The 18180-nt window shown below is 38.8% G+C and overlaps 1 pseudogene; it reads left to right on the top strand.

The window, feature by feature from the left end:
- Positions 1-858: 858 nt before the first annotated feature.
- Positions 859-1968, top strand: LOC114194896 (annotated as a pseudogene).
- Positions 1969-18180: the final 16212 nt, after the last annotated feature.

Here is an 18180-nt window from a genome sequence, read left to right as displayed (position 1 = left end):
ATGATAGTATAAAGACAATTAATGGTAAAACATTCTCTACATACCAAGAAGCTTGCCAGGAATTGGGATTATTGGTAGATGACAAAGAATTCATTGATGCTATTAAAGAGGCTAGCCATCTTGCATTTGGAAATCAATTTAGAAGGTTATTTGTTTCTTTGTTAATCATGAATACAATGTCAAAGCCAAAAGTTGTTTGGGATGCAACTTGGAATTTATTGCAATTGATATCCTATATCAAAAAAAGGAAACAGTTGAACAATCCAGGTACTAAATATAAATAATCTTCATTCTTTATTCCATATTTTTTTATTCATGACATGTTTTTTTTGTAGGTTTTCAAATGGAAGAACATGATTTACACAATCTGTGTCTCCTAGAAGCAGAAGAACTTCTAAATTCCAATGGACGATCTTTAACAGATTATAGTTCCCTTCCTCAACCTGATCTTTCTAATTCATTCAAATTTAATAACAGGTTCATTATTGATGAACTGAATTATGATAAAGAAGAAATGGAGAAGATACATCACTCTCTATTGTAGTCAATCACTAATGAGCAACTACATGTTTATAATAGAATTATGACAACAGTGAATTCAGATGGTTATAGTGGGACTGGAAAAACATATTTGTGGAAACTTTTGTCAGCTGCTATTAGAGCAAAGAGAATGATTGCGCTTAATGTAGCTTCAAGCGACATTGCATCTTTATTGCTTCTTGGAGGTAAAACTGCTCATTCTACTTTTTGCATACCACTAGCAATCAATGATGAATCAACGTGCAACATCAACCAAGGAAGTCTTCGTGCTAAACTATTGATGGAACCAAACTTATCATATAGGATGAAGCTCCTATGATGAATAAGTTATGTTTCCAAGCTTTTGATAGAACATTGAGAGACATTACGAGAGCTACAAATGAAGATAATGCTGACAAACCATTTAGTGGAAAGGTTGTTGTCTTGGGTGGTGATTTTAGACAAATCTTGCCAGTAGTAAGAAAGGGATCAAGGTATGATATTGGAACTCATCAATTAATTACTCTGATTTGTGGCAATATGGCACAGTTCTTAGGCTATCACAAAACATGAGGTTAAAATGTGCTGTTTCAAATGAAAGTGCAATACATATAAAAGAATTTGCTGATTGGATTCATAAAATTGGAGATGGAAATATGAATTTCAATGAAAGTGGTGAAGCCAACATTTCAATACCAACAGATCTTCTAATTCAAGAAAGTGAAACGCCTTTACTTTCTTTAGTGAAATTTGTTTATGTTGGTCTAATTGAAAATATCATGAATCCTGGCTTCTTTGATGATGGTGCTATACTTTTCCCTACAATTGATAGTGTTGAACAAGTAAATGACTTCATTTTATCTTTGATTCCTGGTGAAGAACAAATTTATTTAAGTTCAGACACTCCTTGCCAATCTGATGATGATCAAGAAATTCAAGGTGAGTGGTTTACTCAAGAGTTTCTAAATGATATCAAATGTTAGGAATTCCAAATCATAGGATTAAATTGAAAGTTGGCGTACCAATTATGCTTTTAAGAAACATTGATCAAGCAAATGGTCTTTGCAATGGTACAATGTTGCAAGTTAATGATTTGGGAAAGAATGTTATCTCTGCTACTGTTATAACAAGCAAAAATGTTGGTGACAAAATTTTCATTCCAAGAATGAACTTGACATCTTCTGATTCAGCATCCCATTTAAATTTCAAAGGAGGAAATTTCCAATATCCTTATGCTTTGTAATGACAATAAACAAAAGTAAAGACCAAACTCTTTCTAAAGTTGGACTTTATCTTCCTTGCCCAGTTTTTACTCATGGACAATTGTACGTAGCAATTTCTAGAGTCACAACAAAGAAACGACTCAAAATTTTAATTTTGGATGAAGATGGAAAAGTAAACAATACAACTACCAATGTGGTTTACAAAGAAATATTTGAAAATCTTTGAAAAGAGGTATACAACTTACTTAAAAAATTATTATAATTTGTCAGTTATTGTATCTTTAACTGTAATTCCTTTGTTTTGTTGTAGATTATAATATGCCATAGTGTATACTATACACTTTTAGGATCTTTTTCATAGCTGCAGCCATATTGAAAAGTACATGGTCATTGATACATGTTTGAATTACATTATTTGTTGTCCAGTCATGGATTGATATTTTGAACACCATGGTTGCTGCAGTACATATATTATAACAGTTATAAAGATTCTCAATTGTTGTTATTTTAATTTTTGTTTGTGGCTTTAATGTATTGTGAAGAAAAAATATCTACCTACATCTTTTTATTCGTTACTGCAGTACATGTGGTTGTACGTGAAACTGAATTTGTGCTGCCACTTTCTGCTAAGATTCCTTTTCCACGTCATAGTATTTGCTCTTCCATTCCCAACTTCAACTTTACCATTCCTTCACACTCCTTTTCAGTTACCCATATATTTAAACCTTGACTTTGTTCTGCAATTACATGAATGAAGATGGAGCAAACCAGTACATATGGAGCAAACAATAGAACAATTCTTTGGAACTTCAACACAATCTACATTTGCTCTCAGGTATGCTGTAAATTTAACCACAGAAATACATGTTTGGAAAGCATTGATATTTGTTGTTGTATGTGTTTTCTGGTGTCAACTGTATCATCCTAATTCATACTGTATCAACCACATTAAGATGTTCAGATTTTCCCCTCATATAATTGTTTTAGTTTATGTTTTCATTTCGTTGCAGAGATAAATTTGTTCCTGTTTTTACTGTGTTTATTAATTTGTAGCCATTTGGATTTGTCGATCGACATTTTGCTATTGCTTATGAACACGAATTAGTTCCACAGTGGCACTTGGTAGATGTAAATGGTAAGAGCACGACAGATACCTATAACATGGATTCAAATAACCCAAAAATCATAGAAGGTTGGAGTAATATGAGAGATTTGTATGACATCAAAAGTGACTCTCACATGCGGTTTCAGTATTTGGGAAATTCTTTATTTCACGTAATCGTGTTTAAAGGTGGTTGTACACCAAGGAGTTTGTCAACATTTATGTGTTGTATCAGTCATCAAGAAACAAGATCTATATTTTCAGTCAAATTGACAAAGTATCAAAGCAAAGCAAGTCACTTGGTATATGCCTTACGAGTTCTTTTTATCATTTCAAGTATTATTTAATATCAATTTACACATAATTAAATGAAAATAATTAATGCACTAACAATAACATTTGAATCATATAGGACTTGCCATCAAAGTTTGCCAACTTCATTCGGGACGAGAATGTAGAAGATGTATTTCTTATAGGGTCCAAAACTATAGTCAATTGCAAAATCCTAATATCGAATAAGAATAGAAGTTCAACAAAGATAGGTCAAGGTTGGAGGTTATTTTGTTCTGAAAATGAGTTAAAAGAAGGTGATATTGTTGTCTTTCAAGCATACAATGATTTTATCGAACCAAATATTGAAGTCTTTGTTAATGGTTATTGTTGTGATTAGATTAAGCATATTTCTATAATGTTGTTGTTCTAAATGGTGTATTTCATGACTTATGTTTATTATCATGTCAATAATATCATTATCTAAGTTTAACATTTTATATATTTATATTTCCTTAAATTCTTAAAACAATTTGTTACACATTTATAATTTATTATCAATAATAAAAAAAATCATGTGGTATACACATATACAGTAGATCAGTATACACAACACAATCATTCCAGAGGGCTTCCATTCTTTTAATTCTTACCACATGGTCACAACCAGGTTATTTGTGTTCTACATCTTCTGGTGATTACCGCAAGGTGACTTGCTGCCATACCTATCGGCCACAACCGATAGAGCACGTGCGGGAAACCATTGCTACGGATCATACACCGTAACGCTAGGTGGAGTTCCCAAATACGAACATAGTTCGCAACGTCCCAAGACTACCAAACTCGTCAGCTATCGGTTGAGGAGGGCAATCCATATGGACCCATCTGTACTAGCCACAACCAGCACACTCACACCGGTAACACTAACCAATCTGAGCTCAACTCAACGGGTTCCTCGTGTTCATCCGCCATCCCGAGCTCAACTCGAGGGATGCCATCTGAGCTCAACTCGAGGAATGCTACGTGCTTAACCCCTATCCTAAGCTCAACTTAAGGGATACGTTCATCTAGAGGATCACCAAACGCCTTGTAGGTTGTGCATCTAGAACCCAACAACTCACAACTACAGCAACAAGATCGCTTGGCGAGGGACACGTACCGCCAGGCACTGCCCACTTCCAAACCGCCTGGCGGGGGACGCGTACCGCTAGGCACCAAGCGCCTCAGAAATCACACATGCTGCAGACATCGCCTGGCAAACTGTCATTGTCGCCAGGCGAATAAGTTCCAATGGAACCCATCTCATCGCCAGGTGCCTCACGCCATACAGACTCCTTGTAATGCAACTATCGCTTGGCGGTTGAACCCCGCCGTCGGACGCCACACCAGTATAACGACATTCACTGGTTTTTGCACATTTTTACCAAGTTCCACCTCTCAAGTCTTGGCTACCATACATCAAATGGTTGAATCCTAATATCATACTTATACATTTTTATAATACTATTGTTCTTACACTCTTAAGGTTCCTCATTTTTAGAATACTCGTGGTTTGTATACTTAAGATTCAAACCTACACATCAACCATGCCAATTTCAAAATCTCATGCTGGCTTAGGATTAGTGCTGATAGTCTCCTCATAGTAACCCTTATGATCTACTCCTATTCGCACCCCGGTCCCATCTTATAAATCATTCTCCAATATGCTACTTATTCCTATACATCAGTGATCAACTACCCCAAGTCGCCCATTCTTCCTACAAGTTGAGCTTATGAGTCCGTACACCAATCTCTATTGTCATTCAAGCCTTACCACTGTTCCATTCAAATTAGACTGTTAATTATACTACATTCAATAAAACACAACATCAATCAACTTGTAACCACTACCCCTGATTTTCCCACGATTAGAAATCATCCCAAAATGCACATAATCATAAAATCGAGCCAAATAGACTCGCGTCGCCTGACAGAAATTCATCACCGCCAGGCAGTTCATCAGAGAAACCCAAAAATGGGTACAAGCTTGCGTTGCCTGGCAGTACAGGGATTCACCGCCAAGCGGTTTCTCCAAGAAACCTAGAAAACACGTAAAAATGGTATGAGCCGCTTGGCGGTTTCTGGAAAATTTCCAAAAATCGGAATTTCACAGATCAGAACAGAGCTTATGCCTTCAAATTAACATACTTTTCATATAATTATTAAGACGAAATAAGAAATCGAAGTCCAGCTCCCCTAACCTGGATCCTTTCGCTGAAAAACTTGAATTGCTCTAAATTCTCACTTGCTTCCGAATGCCTCCCGTAGTCCTCCTCAAACTACCTCTATGATTCACTTAACTCACTCTCTTCACTTTGATTTTTCTCTCCTTACGTGCAGTACCAATAGAGAGCAAACTAAACTTTTTTCTCCTCTCCAAATTACCTTTTAAATGTGACTTTAAGGTGGTTTAATTGCACAAAAACGAAATTGACATAATAGTGATGTTAATTACCATTTATTTGGCCTTTATAGTCTGTTTTTCAGCTACCCATGGCTGCCTATTCATCTAGGATTTCCATCAACTTTTCATATTCAAGCCAAAGCCAAAAATACCAAAAATAAGGTTTAATTTGGGTTCTCCAAGGTTTCAACCCATGACCTCACCAATGCCAAGTCAATGCTAAACCATCATGCCCATTCATGTTTCATGCTAACTAATACAGTTCAAGCATTATATCATGAGAACGTGATTAATCATATGATTAAAAAAATAATAATTAAATAACACATAAACAACATACATAAGACTCGAACCCAAGTCCTCTCACAAAATCAAAGTACTCTCAACCACTTAAGCTAGTACTTTTCCACGTCATACCAATCAAAATTTAATGCCATAAAGGCTTCTACTACTCGCATTTATTAATTAATTATTTATTTTAATTAATTAAATTTCGCAGGTCTTACAAAAACTGGGCTTTACTTTCTCTCCAACAACAAAAATTTTCGACCTCGAAAAGGAAAACTTACCAGGTGAAAAGATGCGGGTGTTATTTCCTCATATCCTCCTTCAATTCCCAAGTAGTGTCGTCGGTCCTCCGATCCTATATGACTTTAACTAGACTAACGGGTTTTCCTCCATGTTCCTCAACGCGACTCTCTTCTAATGCAAAGGGTGACACTTCCACAATGAGGTCCTCTCTGATATGTATATCCTCGAGTTCCATAACATAAGCCAGATCAAATAAATACTTCCTCAATTGCGACACATGGAACACCATGTGAAGATTTACCAACTAAGGAGGCAGAGCTATCTCGTAAGCTACTGGCCCAATCCTCCTCGAGATCTGATAAGGGCCAAGAAACTTAGGAGAGAGCTTCCTTGAGCGGAGAGCCCTTCCCACACTAGTGGTTCGGGTCACCCTCAAGAACACATGATTTCTAGCCGCGAATTCCAAAGGTCTCCTCCTGCGGTCCACATAGGCCTTCTGCCTACTCTCAGAAGCCTGCATTTTGTTTCTCACCATCCTCACTTTCTCAATGGTTTGCTCCAACAACTCTGGTCAAACCAACAATGCCTCCCCCTCCTGATACCAACATAAAGGAGTCTTATACTTCCTACCGTAAAGGGCCTCATATGGCACCATGCCAATGCTCACGCGAAAATTGTTGTTGTAGGTGAACTCTATCAAAGGCAACACTTAATCCCAAGCCCCCAGGTGATCCAATAGGCACGTCCGCAACAAATCCTCAAGTGACTAAATCGTCCTCTCAGACTAACCATCGGTCTAGGGGTGGTAGGCTGAGCTCATAGTCAACTTGCTTCCCAAAGTATCATGTAACGTCTGCCAGAACCGTGAAGTGAACCGTGGATCTCTATCAGAGACTATACTCAAAGGTACTCCGTGTAACCTCACAATCTCCTTAATGTACAATTGGACCAACTTGGCCATGGACATCCTCAAGTTCACTGCCAAGAAATGAGCACTCTTGGTTAGTCGATCCACTATAACCCAGATGGTGTCATGCCCTCGAAAAGTTCATAGCAAGTGGGTCACAAAGTCCATCGAGATGTTGTCCCATTTCCACACTAGTATCTTCAAGGGCTGTAAGATCCCACCAAGTCTCTCATGCTCCACCTTTGCCTTCTGACAGGTCAGACAGGCTGATACAAACTAGGCCACATCTTTCTTCATCCCCTACCACCAGAAGTTTTCCTTGAGATCTTGGTACATCATAATCATGACAGGATGCAAGCTAAGACGACTCTTATGCCCTTCCTCAAGGATTAGTCTTTTCGCCTCTGCATCATCTGGTACACACACTCTGCCTTGAAATCTCAATATCCCATCATTTCCCAAGGCAAAGTCTCTAGCCTCATCTCACCCAAGTTGTTCTCTAACTTTGTTCATACCGGTATCCAACAACTGCCTCTCTATGATTAAGTCCAAGAAGTCACTAGATATAGTCAGAGTACTACACCTAATGGACTCGGATCCCAACTCCCCTTGTAGCTTCATATCTATGAACTTCACCAATAGTTCCACCTCCTTGATCATAAGGTGTGCAGCATGAACGGTCTTATTACTCAAGGAATAAACCACTACATTGGCCTTCCCTGGGTGTATAGGAGCTCGAAATCATAATCCTTCAGGAATTCCATCCATCTTCTCTGCCTCATGTTCAACTCCTTCTGATCAAACACGTACTTGAGACTCTTATGATCGTTGAACACATGAAACTGGGCACCATAGAGATAATGCCTCCAGATCTTCAAGGCAAATACTGTGGCCGCCAAGTCCAGGTTATAAGTGGGATAGTTTCTCTCGTGCACCTTGTGAGAGGTATCACAGTATACTTCGAACGACTTCCCAACATCAGGAATCACTAGTTTCGAAGCACTAGTCAATCTCTGCTTCAGCTCTTGAAAGCTTTCCTCACACTTATCCGTGCAAGTGAAAGGTTGATCCTTCCGAGTAAGGTGTGTTAGAGGCTCCACTATCTTGGAGAATCCCTCTATGAATCTCCTATAGTAGCCAGCTAGCCCCACAAAGCTCCTGATCTCATTTGCAGATTTTGGGACTCTCCCACTGAACCACCACATCAACTTTCGCTGGATCCACCGCTATCCCCTAAATGGATATCACGTGTCCTAAGAACTGTACTTCATCCATCCAGATCTCGCACTTGGACAATTTAGCATACAACTGTTTCTCTCTCAAGAATCCAAGCATTAGTCTCAAGTGCTTAACATGCTCCTCCTAGTTTCTGGAATAAATAAGGATGTCGTCAATGAAGACCACGAAAAACTTATCTAGGAACGGTCTGCAGATCCGGTTCATGTAGGCCATGAACACAGCCGAAGCATTGGTCACACCGAAGGGCATAACCACATACTCATAGTGGCCGTATCGGGACCTAAAGGTTGTCTTCTGCACATCATCTACCTTCACTAAGATCTGATGGTATCCCGACCTCAAATCAATCTTCGAGAACACCGACAATCCATGCAACTGATCCATCAAGTCGTCAATTCTCGAAAGGGGATACTTGTCCTGGATCGTCATCTTATTTAGTTGCCGGTAGTTCACACACAAACGTGAACTCCCATCCTTCTTCTTCACTAACAACACTGGTGCTCCCCAATAGCTCCTCAATCTGATTCTTTAGCTCCACCAGTTCCGCTAGAGCCATACGGTATCGGGTCATCCATATCGGACCTGTTCTTGGCACCAAGTCAATGGAAAACTCCACCTCTTTATTTGGAGGCAACCCCGATACTTCATCTGGGAATACATCTTCAAATTCCTGCATAATCGGTATCATTAACGTCGCCTCTCCTCTCTCCACCTCTAAATATATGAAGATCATGAAACATTGTGCATCGCCTTGTAGCTCCTTCATGACTCCGTGAGATGATAACAAAACAGGTTCCACTAAGTCAAGGAATAGTAACTTCTTCTACCGGTAATCTATAATAATGTGATTGGTAGAAGCCAATTCATCCCTAAGATTACTTCCAACTCTTGCAAGGGTAGGCATATCAGGTTCACTCTATACTTGCACCCCTCCACCTCCACTAGACCCCGGCAGCGGCGCCAAATTTGATATCGCTGTCGTTAGGCGATCAAATTACCACTACTTTAGCAACTTCAGAATTGCCAGTTAGTAGTGAACAAAATAGTTAGGGTTAAGATAACCTTGAGTCGTCTCACAACGAATACGGAATTGATCTCAAGTATTTGATTTAAAAATGCAATTAAAACTAGCAACTATGAAAATAGGGGGATTTTGATGTGCAAAGAAAATGACATGGAAGATTGTAAACACAATAATAGTAAATAGGTCAATTCCACTGCTTTTTCTAAATACGATTCTTCATTGGTTATCTAGAGATTATTGTTAAATTAATTATTGTTGTTGTTTTACAAATCAATCAATGTAAAGACTCAATTCATTTGTTGGCATCCTCACTTTTAATCAAAGTACAGTCTCAATTAAAAGTGAGAATTGTTAGATTGTCCATAGTAAATTCAATCAAAGTACAATCTCAATTAATTTTACTATGCCTAATCATGTCTATTCCTTTGTTTCTTTACCAAATAGAAAACCTAAATAATCAAAGTAAAGTCTTGACTAATTTTAGTTAAAGTAATTACCTCTAATCAAATTAAAGTCTCAATTATTGGCAAAAACTTATTTAATCAAATGAAAGTTTCTAAACAAAATCAAAGTAAAGTCTCAATTTAATTTAAAAACCTTTTAACTCATATGATTAGCATGCATGTAGATTTAAAATCATTATTTTCTATTCAATTAAGAAGCAAAGGACAAAGATAAACAAAAACCACAACAATAATAAAATTAACAAAACATATAAATTCATCTAACCTCAGAATCCAATTAAGAAATTACAGTGGAATCAACCCTAAAAGCTTAGCCCTCCATGGCTTTGATGGAATACATGATGATATGAAGGAAAGAAAATAAAAGAAAGAATGAGAGATGTGGTGGAGACGGTATCTGCCAAAACGAGAGAGTTCTAAGTGTTAAAGCTGTCTCAGTTGTGTCATCCCCGTTTCTGCTCCCTTAAGTCTCTTTATATAGGCTTCAACTGGACTTTGGGCTTTATCTGTCAGTTGCTAAAATCTTTTATTTTTATTTAATTAATTAGCAACTTAATTCCTGTCCAATTTCCAATTCTGCCCTTCTCATTTAACCATATTTACAGTTTTGACCAGAGTTGACTGCTGACTTTGACCAGTTGACCAGAGTTGACCAGTTTGACTGTCCTATCAGATGTTGACACGTGGCGCAGAGTACTCTCTCTCCAGAATTAGGGTTTCTGCCCCTTCCTCCTTCTTCCCTTGGCTGCGCGACTGACGGCAATGGCGGCTGCTCCGGTGGGCGCGGTGGTTGCAGGTGCGCAAACTGTGGTGGCCGGAGGCACACTACGGTGGCTGCTGCATTTGTGTATGGAGTTGTTGGAACAGGGTCTCGGTCTGCTGCTGCGTGAATGATGGTTGCAGGTGCGGTGGCGCGGGGCGAGTGAAGAAGATGCGCGCTGTTCGCGCTGGCGGTGTGCGACGGTGTTGCGGTGGTTGTTGTGTGCTCGCGGTGGCGTTCTGGTTTGCGGAGGTTGTGATGCTGCTACTGGCGTGAACGAAGAGGTGCGACGCGGGGGCTGATACGCGATGGCTGACGGCGCTGTTGCGTGAAGGAAGAGATGCGACTGCGGTGGCCGGTGAAGATGGAAGCTGCGCGAATGGAGGAAGATGGTGGCGCTGTCACGGTGTTGATGGTGCGTTGTGGTGGCCGGAAGAGATGCTGCGATGGTGCGTGAAGGTGGCTGCCATGGCTAAGGCGCGATGGTGGTCGGAAAACAAGCTTCATGGTGGCTGACGGAGATGGCGGCGGTGGCTGCCGTGGAGGGTGGAAGGGAAATTAGGGTTAGGGTTTCATGTGTGAGATGGAGGAGATGGTGACGTGGCAAGATCTGAGTGGTCAATTTGGTGAGTGGAGGATTATGACACGTGGCAGCTTATGGTTGCCTAATTTTAAAAGGTGGGGATTGCCACATGGCATGATCTGGTTGAGTGGAGTTTAAGTGGTAGGAGGGGTACAACTTAGTGAAAATTGGGGGTGCAGAACAGGTTTTTGTGGTCCACTTGAGGGAGGAGTGTGCAAATAAAATCTGGGGGTGCATTTAGCTCCTGATTTATTCTTTTCCAGAATTTCTTGATTTTGAACTTATTTTGTAACTTTGAATATTTCAAAATCACACTATTAATTAACCAAAAATAAATTCCAGCTGCATTAACAAACGTTAGAATATCCAATAATATTTTATGCAACTAAAATCAATTTTTACGCCACTTTTACCAAACTTACTTAATAAATCCAATAATCACAAATCCTAATTAAATCAATCTTTAAGCACAGAAAATTCAATTAAATCCCCAAATTTAAATATTAAATGAGGGCAAAAATTTGAACTCATCACTAGCACACAAGGATGATGTCCTGACCAAGCCTGGCGCCAGAGTAGATACTGCAAGCTCACACTACAACTCGCGCACTAGCAAACCCAAACGTTCAACACAAGCGTTTGACACAAAGGAGTGCGTCGCTCCAAAATCATATAAAACACAACATGATTTTCCAGCTATCATACAATCACCTATAACAAGGTTACCTGAGCTTGTAGCCTCCGCTCCTATCATAGCGTAGAATCTGCTCGCCGCATGAGGCCTGTTGCCTTTGTGCCTCTACTGGTTCTGCATGGGAGTTTGTACTGGAGGGCGTGTCGCTACCCTAGCGAAGGTGGGACAGTTCTTCCCAAAGTGGCCTTCCTTGCATAGTTGTTACATCTTCGGTAGCCTTCCTTGCCACACATGTAGCACTGCACACGACCATACAAGGGAGGAAAACTCCTAGACCCTTGAGACTGATGGTGAGGTCTGTTATAAGGCTTCCTCCGCGCCTCATGTCTCGATTTGGACCCTAATGGTCCACCGATTCTCTATTGTTGTTGTGGCTGCTGGGGGCGCTGACCTTCTCCTTCGCGCTTCATCTTCTCCATCACTTTGTCCTTCTCCACTAGAGTAGCGAAGTCTTTGATGGATAAGGGAGCCACCATCAAGCAGATATCACCGCGGAGACCATTCTCGAACTTGTGGCATCTCCATTCTTCATCGAGTGGTAGAGTGTAAAAGCAGTTGAGATGCTTAAACTTTTTCGCATACTCAGTCAGTGATTTTCCTCCTTGCGTCAACTGGAGGAACTCCACCTCCTTGGCATACCTGACGCTGTCGGGGAAATATTCTGAGAGGAACTTCCACCGGAAGGCCTCCCATGTGACTGGTTCTCCCCTCTACTCCATGATGGATTTGGTGTTGATCCACCAGTGCCCGGCTTCACTAGTAAGCATGTACACCGTGAAGGCCAAGATGTTCTACGCGGGGCACATCTTTGCATTAAAAATCCTCTCCATGTCCATTAGCCATTGGTCCGCGGCATCAGGACTCGTCTTGCCTCCAAACGTCGCTGGGTGGTGTTTCAGAAAGTCCTCCAGGCTCCACTCCCTGACTGTAGGTCGTGGCTCAGGGCCAAAGGTTGGAGCAGCCGCCCTGTTCTCCTCCAGCTGGTGGAGGCCTTCCATATGCTGCCCGTGTGCGTCCTCCGCAGCTACCCTAGCAGCCTCCATTTGCTGCATCACCAGTTGTTGTCGCTGCATGATGCTTCATGTTACTGCATCATCGTCGTGCTCTGCTGCGTCATGGCAGCCACCATTACTTCTATAGCCCTGGCAATATATCAGGTGCATCACCTTGAGAGGATTGAGAGTTCCTGCGAGGAGGTGCCATGATTCACTAACACACAGGAAATTACTTGGTTAGGCTTGATAAGATAAGAATTTAACTATGAACACTAAGAAAGACACAAAGAAAGCTAAGCGGACATCCAAGTCCACAGACGTAAGGAATGACCGCTCTGATTCCATAAATGTAACACCCCATTTAATTAATAAACGAAATTAAAGGAAGCGTCACACTAAAATAATATAGCAGTGCAGTCCTAGAGTTTAAACTTAACTCATTACAATTATCCAAGGCACATCACATTGCCAAAAAGGAAACATATATAAGGTTTAATAGAAACAAATAGGAATTTTAACGATAGACTAGTACATGGGTCGTAGCCCTAAAGAAAAGCCCAAAAACATGAAGTCCAGCCCTAGTAGACTATGCAGCGGAATCATCTCTTCCCTGTTGACCACGAGTACCTCTCGCATCTTCTCCCATCAATAAATTCATGATCATTGCAAAGGTAGAGGAACGACATACAAAGCAATCAAACAAGCAAAGGGTAAGCTAGAGCCAAAAGTGGTTTTATCATGCAATCATATATACTTTCACAGTCCAATATACATACATCATTCAAGCATGTTATGACCTTTTAATCAATACACTAAGACTCGACTCAACTCATCCGGATACATATAATCTGGTCGGATTCAGCGGATGCTTGCACTTGTGGTGGATATCTCTACTCACCCCTGAGCTAAGTGTTACAAGTGTTACAATGTTTCAATCCCCCACACACAAGGTTAGCCCTTAATGAGTTTTTGGCCTCCTGCTACTCTCACCACAAGAGTCAGTTCGCTCTAAGTGAGACTAACTAACTCCTTAGAGTGTTAGGATGCAACCTTACCTTGAATTCTTACCAGACTATATAGATGAGGCACCACCATGGACACCCACTAACAGGGGCCATGGAATTACGTCCCGACCATTGAAGCACGACCCTGAAATCTCACCTAGAGATTTCAAGGAATTACGCACTGACCACAGACCAACCACATTCGAACAACCAAGTAATATTTATCATGCATGTATATATATATGTATATATATATATATATATATATATATAATGTCAACCTTTATAACCAATCTCTTTCACATTCCAGGTCAAACCCATACCAACTCATCATACTCCACCCGTGAATATAGAATTTCAACTCATCTCATTACCATGTCACTTTTATAACCAACCATTTCATGTTCATTACATGCCAAGAATTATTTAGGTTCGTCATTCACAACTCATACACCCTCCCACTCATGCGTATACATTCCCCCCATGCCATTATATAATAATTCATTCAAATGCAAGCCAAACATCTAAGAACAGGGAAAACACCAAACCAGAATGCACTCTCGCCTAGCTCTTCGCTCAGGCTGAAGGGTCTCGGTCAAGCGAGAGGGTCTCTTGCTCAGGCGAGCTCCTTTTGCCTAGGCGAGAGCTCGAGTCAAGAAATAGTGGCTCCTGCGTATTCTCTCTTAGGCGAGACTCCCCTTTCTTGAGTGAGACGTTCAATCGCTCAAAACTAAGCTGGTCACCTGAGCGATCACTCGCATGAAAGGGGTCTAGGCGAGTCTCTGCTCATCTCGCTAATGAGTGTGTATTTTTGCCCTCATTTAATGTTTAATTCTGGGTATTTTAATTGAATTTGTGTGCTTAAAGATTGATTTAATTGGGATTTCCTATAATTGGGTTTATTGAGCATGAGATACAAAAACATGTTAAAAATAGCTTTTTAGTTGCATAAATGTTCTTTGGATATTTTGAGGTGTGTTAGTGCAGCTGCAGCTAAGTTGAGCTCATGAAGGTGTGGAAATAAATTGACTAAAGCTTCATGACACCTTAAAGATAAATCCAAGAATAAGAAATTATCAAAAGCACAAAAATCCAAGCCAAGCATTGCACGAAGACGGCAAGAAAAGCTTGAAAGAGTGAAGAAGTTTGGCTAAACCAAGAAGAGAGGAACAAAAAATTGGACCTTGCGGTTTTCTTTATCTTTATGATAGAAGATAATTTGGGAAAATATATCTTTAGATATTTTATTTGATATTTTTAAATAATTATCTTATTTAATTATATCGTAAAATATTAAAAGATATTAACTACCAAATCTTTTTAAATATGACAAGATCTTCTAGAATCTTTTTAGATCCACAACAAAAAAATATATCTTGAAGATATTGGATTATTTAGAAGATAATTTAAGGAGATTGCAAAGGGTTGATTTGGAAAATTAAAACAAATATTAATTGGTGATAATTTATCATATATCTTTAAGTAATTAATTTATTTAATTATATTAGATATTGATATTATCAACCAACTATATTTGTCAAATACTCTATATCTCTCCAAATATTTTTAAATATTTATATTTATCTTTATTTTAAAAGATATTTGAGAGATTTTAGCAACAGAAAAGCCCAGTCCAATTCCTATATAAAGAGACCAAGGGAGAAGTAGAAAACAAGCTCGGGACTTCGGAGTTTTAGAACCTTTAGGGGTACCTAATTTCGTTTCCTTTCTCTCTCTTTTCTGCTCTCTATTCTTCTTTTGTATTCCATGGATTGCTAAACTTCTTGGGTTGATTCCATTGTAATTTCATTATGGATTTTGAGGTTAGAATGAATTAATTTCTTTTTTCTTTTTATTATTGTTGAGGTTTTAATTCATCTATGTCTTTTATCTTTGAATCTCGTAAAAAGTAATGATTTTAAATCTATATGCATGTTAATCATATGAGTTCAAGGGTTTTTAAATTTAATTGAGACTTTACTTTGATTTTATTTAGAAACTTTCATGTGATTAAATGAGTTTTTACCAATAATTGAGACTTTACTTTGGTTAAAGGTATTTACTCTAATGAAAATTAATCGAGACTTTACTTTGATTAATTAAGCTTTTTATTTGGTGAGGAGATAAAAGAATAGACATGATTAGGCATAGTAAAATTTGATTGAGACTGTACTTTGATTGAATTTACTACGGATAATCTAAAAGTTCTCACTTTTAATTGAGACTGTACTTTGGTTAAAAGTGAGAACGCCAACAAATTAATTGAGACTTTACATTGATTAATTTGCAAATCTACAACAATAATTAATTGAGCAATAATCTTTAGATAACCGATGATGAATCTATTTTGAAAAAGCAATGGAATCAATCTATTTTCTTTACTATTGTTTTTATTTATTTTTATCTTTTAAATTTTATTTCTATCTTTGTTTATCTTAATCCCCTATATTTTTTATTTTATTTGACTAACCACTTTGTATAGTTTTATAAGAACTAATTTGTTAAAAATCAATTCCGTGTTCGTTGGGAAACGACTTTGGGTTACTTTACCCTTTCTATTTTGTTGACTACTTTCTTAACAATATGAAGTTGTTATAGATAAGTAGTATTAATTTGAATGCGTCAACGATAGCGTTATCAAATTTGGTGCCGTTGTCGGGGTGTACGGTTAGTATTTCTTTTATTTTGATTCTGTTTTTATTTATTTATTTATTTATTTTTATTTATTTATTTATTTATTTATTTACGCATATACGTTTAATAGAGTTTGTTATTTTGTAGTCTTTAGTTTTCTTTTAATATATTCCAAGCAAAGTTCTATTTTTGTTTTGATTAAGAATTTCTTTTAAGAAATTTTTTTAGACTAGTTTGGAAAACTCTGTCTAGGAAAGACTTGGTATTTAAGTTGTCCATTGAGACGCACCTCTCTTTCCTGGGAGTAGACCCAACGACATCTTAACTTATTTCTTTCTTGAAATCTTTCTCCAAAACAAGAATAGGAAGAAAAAAAAAACACACAGGGAAACACTTTCAGGTGGACTGCATAGTGCATGACTCGGGCCAATCCGGGTCAATTTTATCAACTTGATTCAGAACTTGAAAGGAACTTGCGTAAATTGTAAGTCCCGGGAAAATTAAATAGTTATTTAATTAATTATTTAATTAGGACGGGTAGCGAGAACATTTAAAGCAATAAATGCGAGGAGTTATGACATGGAAGAGTACTAGCTCAAGTGGTTGAGAGTACTTTATTGTGTGTGAGGACTTGGGTTCGAGTCCTATATGTGCCACTTAGATGTTATTTAAATTATGTGTTTTTGTGTGCTTATATATTGAACTCGTATGGATGATGATAAATCCTTAAAATTGTGGGAGTCATCATGAAACATGTGTTGGTTGAGTGGTTTGGCCTTGGTTTGGTATGTGCATGAGAGTGGGTTCAAACCTTGGTGAGGACTAAATAATTTCTTTTTGCCAAATTTTATTTATGCATGGAATTTGAAAGGGGCAGCTTAACCTAGTCGTTTAAGGGACTGAAAAATCAGATTGGATGATCCACCCAATGGTTATTAAACCCCTTTTTAAGTAATTTTCGTTTTGGAAAGTGAATGAGTAAATAGGTTACCCATAAGCCTAGAGAGAGAGGGAATTAGTGAAAAGAGAGGTGCGGTGGTACGTGGGGGACTTTGGACAGAAGGTTTGGTGGGTTTAGGATTGAAAACAGAGGGAAAGTAAGGAGAAGAACTAACGTGGGAGTGTGAGCAAGGGCAATAAGATTTTGATTGGAGCGTGCTCACATTGATTCGTAACTTGAAGAAAATTCCAGGTAAGGGGAGTTGTCATTGATGTTTTAGATATATGTATATTGCGTTGTGCCTTGTTTGATTGGAACTGCAACTTTTGCCATTTGTTTCTGCACTGTTTGATTGGAGTTTTCTCGATTTTTCCAGAAACCGCTTGGCGGTTCATTCCCTACCGCCAGGCGGCACATCAGGTTTGTTGTGCTGTTCTTGTTTTGGCATGATCCGCCTGGCGGCGATGAATTTCTGCCAGGCGGCGTGACACTGTTCGCGTTCTATTTTCGTGGTTTTGATACTGTATGTATGAGAACTATTATGGGTTCTGAAATTGATTCATATAGCTTTCATTGGATACCTTGTTGGTCTGAAGTCAGTTGAAATTCGAGGGAATGGTAAAGTCCTAGGTATACTCGTGCATGAATTGAATCAGGTTATTCAAGAGGGTAAAGATCAAGCGGCCTATATGAATTGAATTAAGGGCAGCAAACTAGTCAATTATATATGTATTGTTATAGCTTGGAGAATATAAGTAATGGGAATGAGTACTGGAAAAAGGATGGAGTCTGTCGTAGGTATGAATAAGCCTGGTTTGCGCAGGTACTGATGCTCCGCCTGGCGGCAA

The sequence above is a fragment of the Vigna unguiculata genome, chromosome 8 (genome assembly GCF_004118075.2).
Source record: "Vigna unguiculata cultivar IT97K-499-35 chromosome 8, ASM411807v1, whole genome shotgun sequence".
Lineage (NCBI taxonomy): Eukaryota > Viridiplantae > Streptophyta > Magnoliopsida > Fabales > Fabaceae > Vigna > Vigna unguiculata.
The sequence above is the reverse complement of the archived record's forward strand: the minus strand, read 5'-3'. Positions and strand labels throughout refer to the sequence as shown.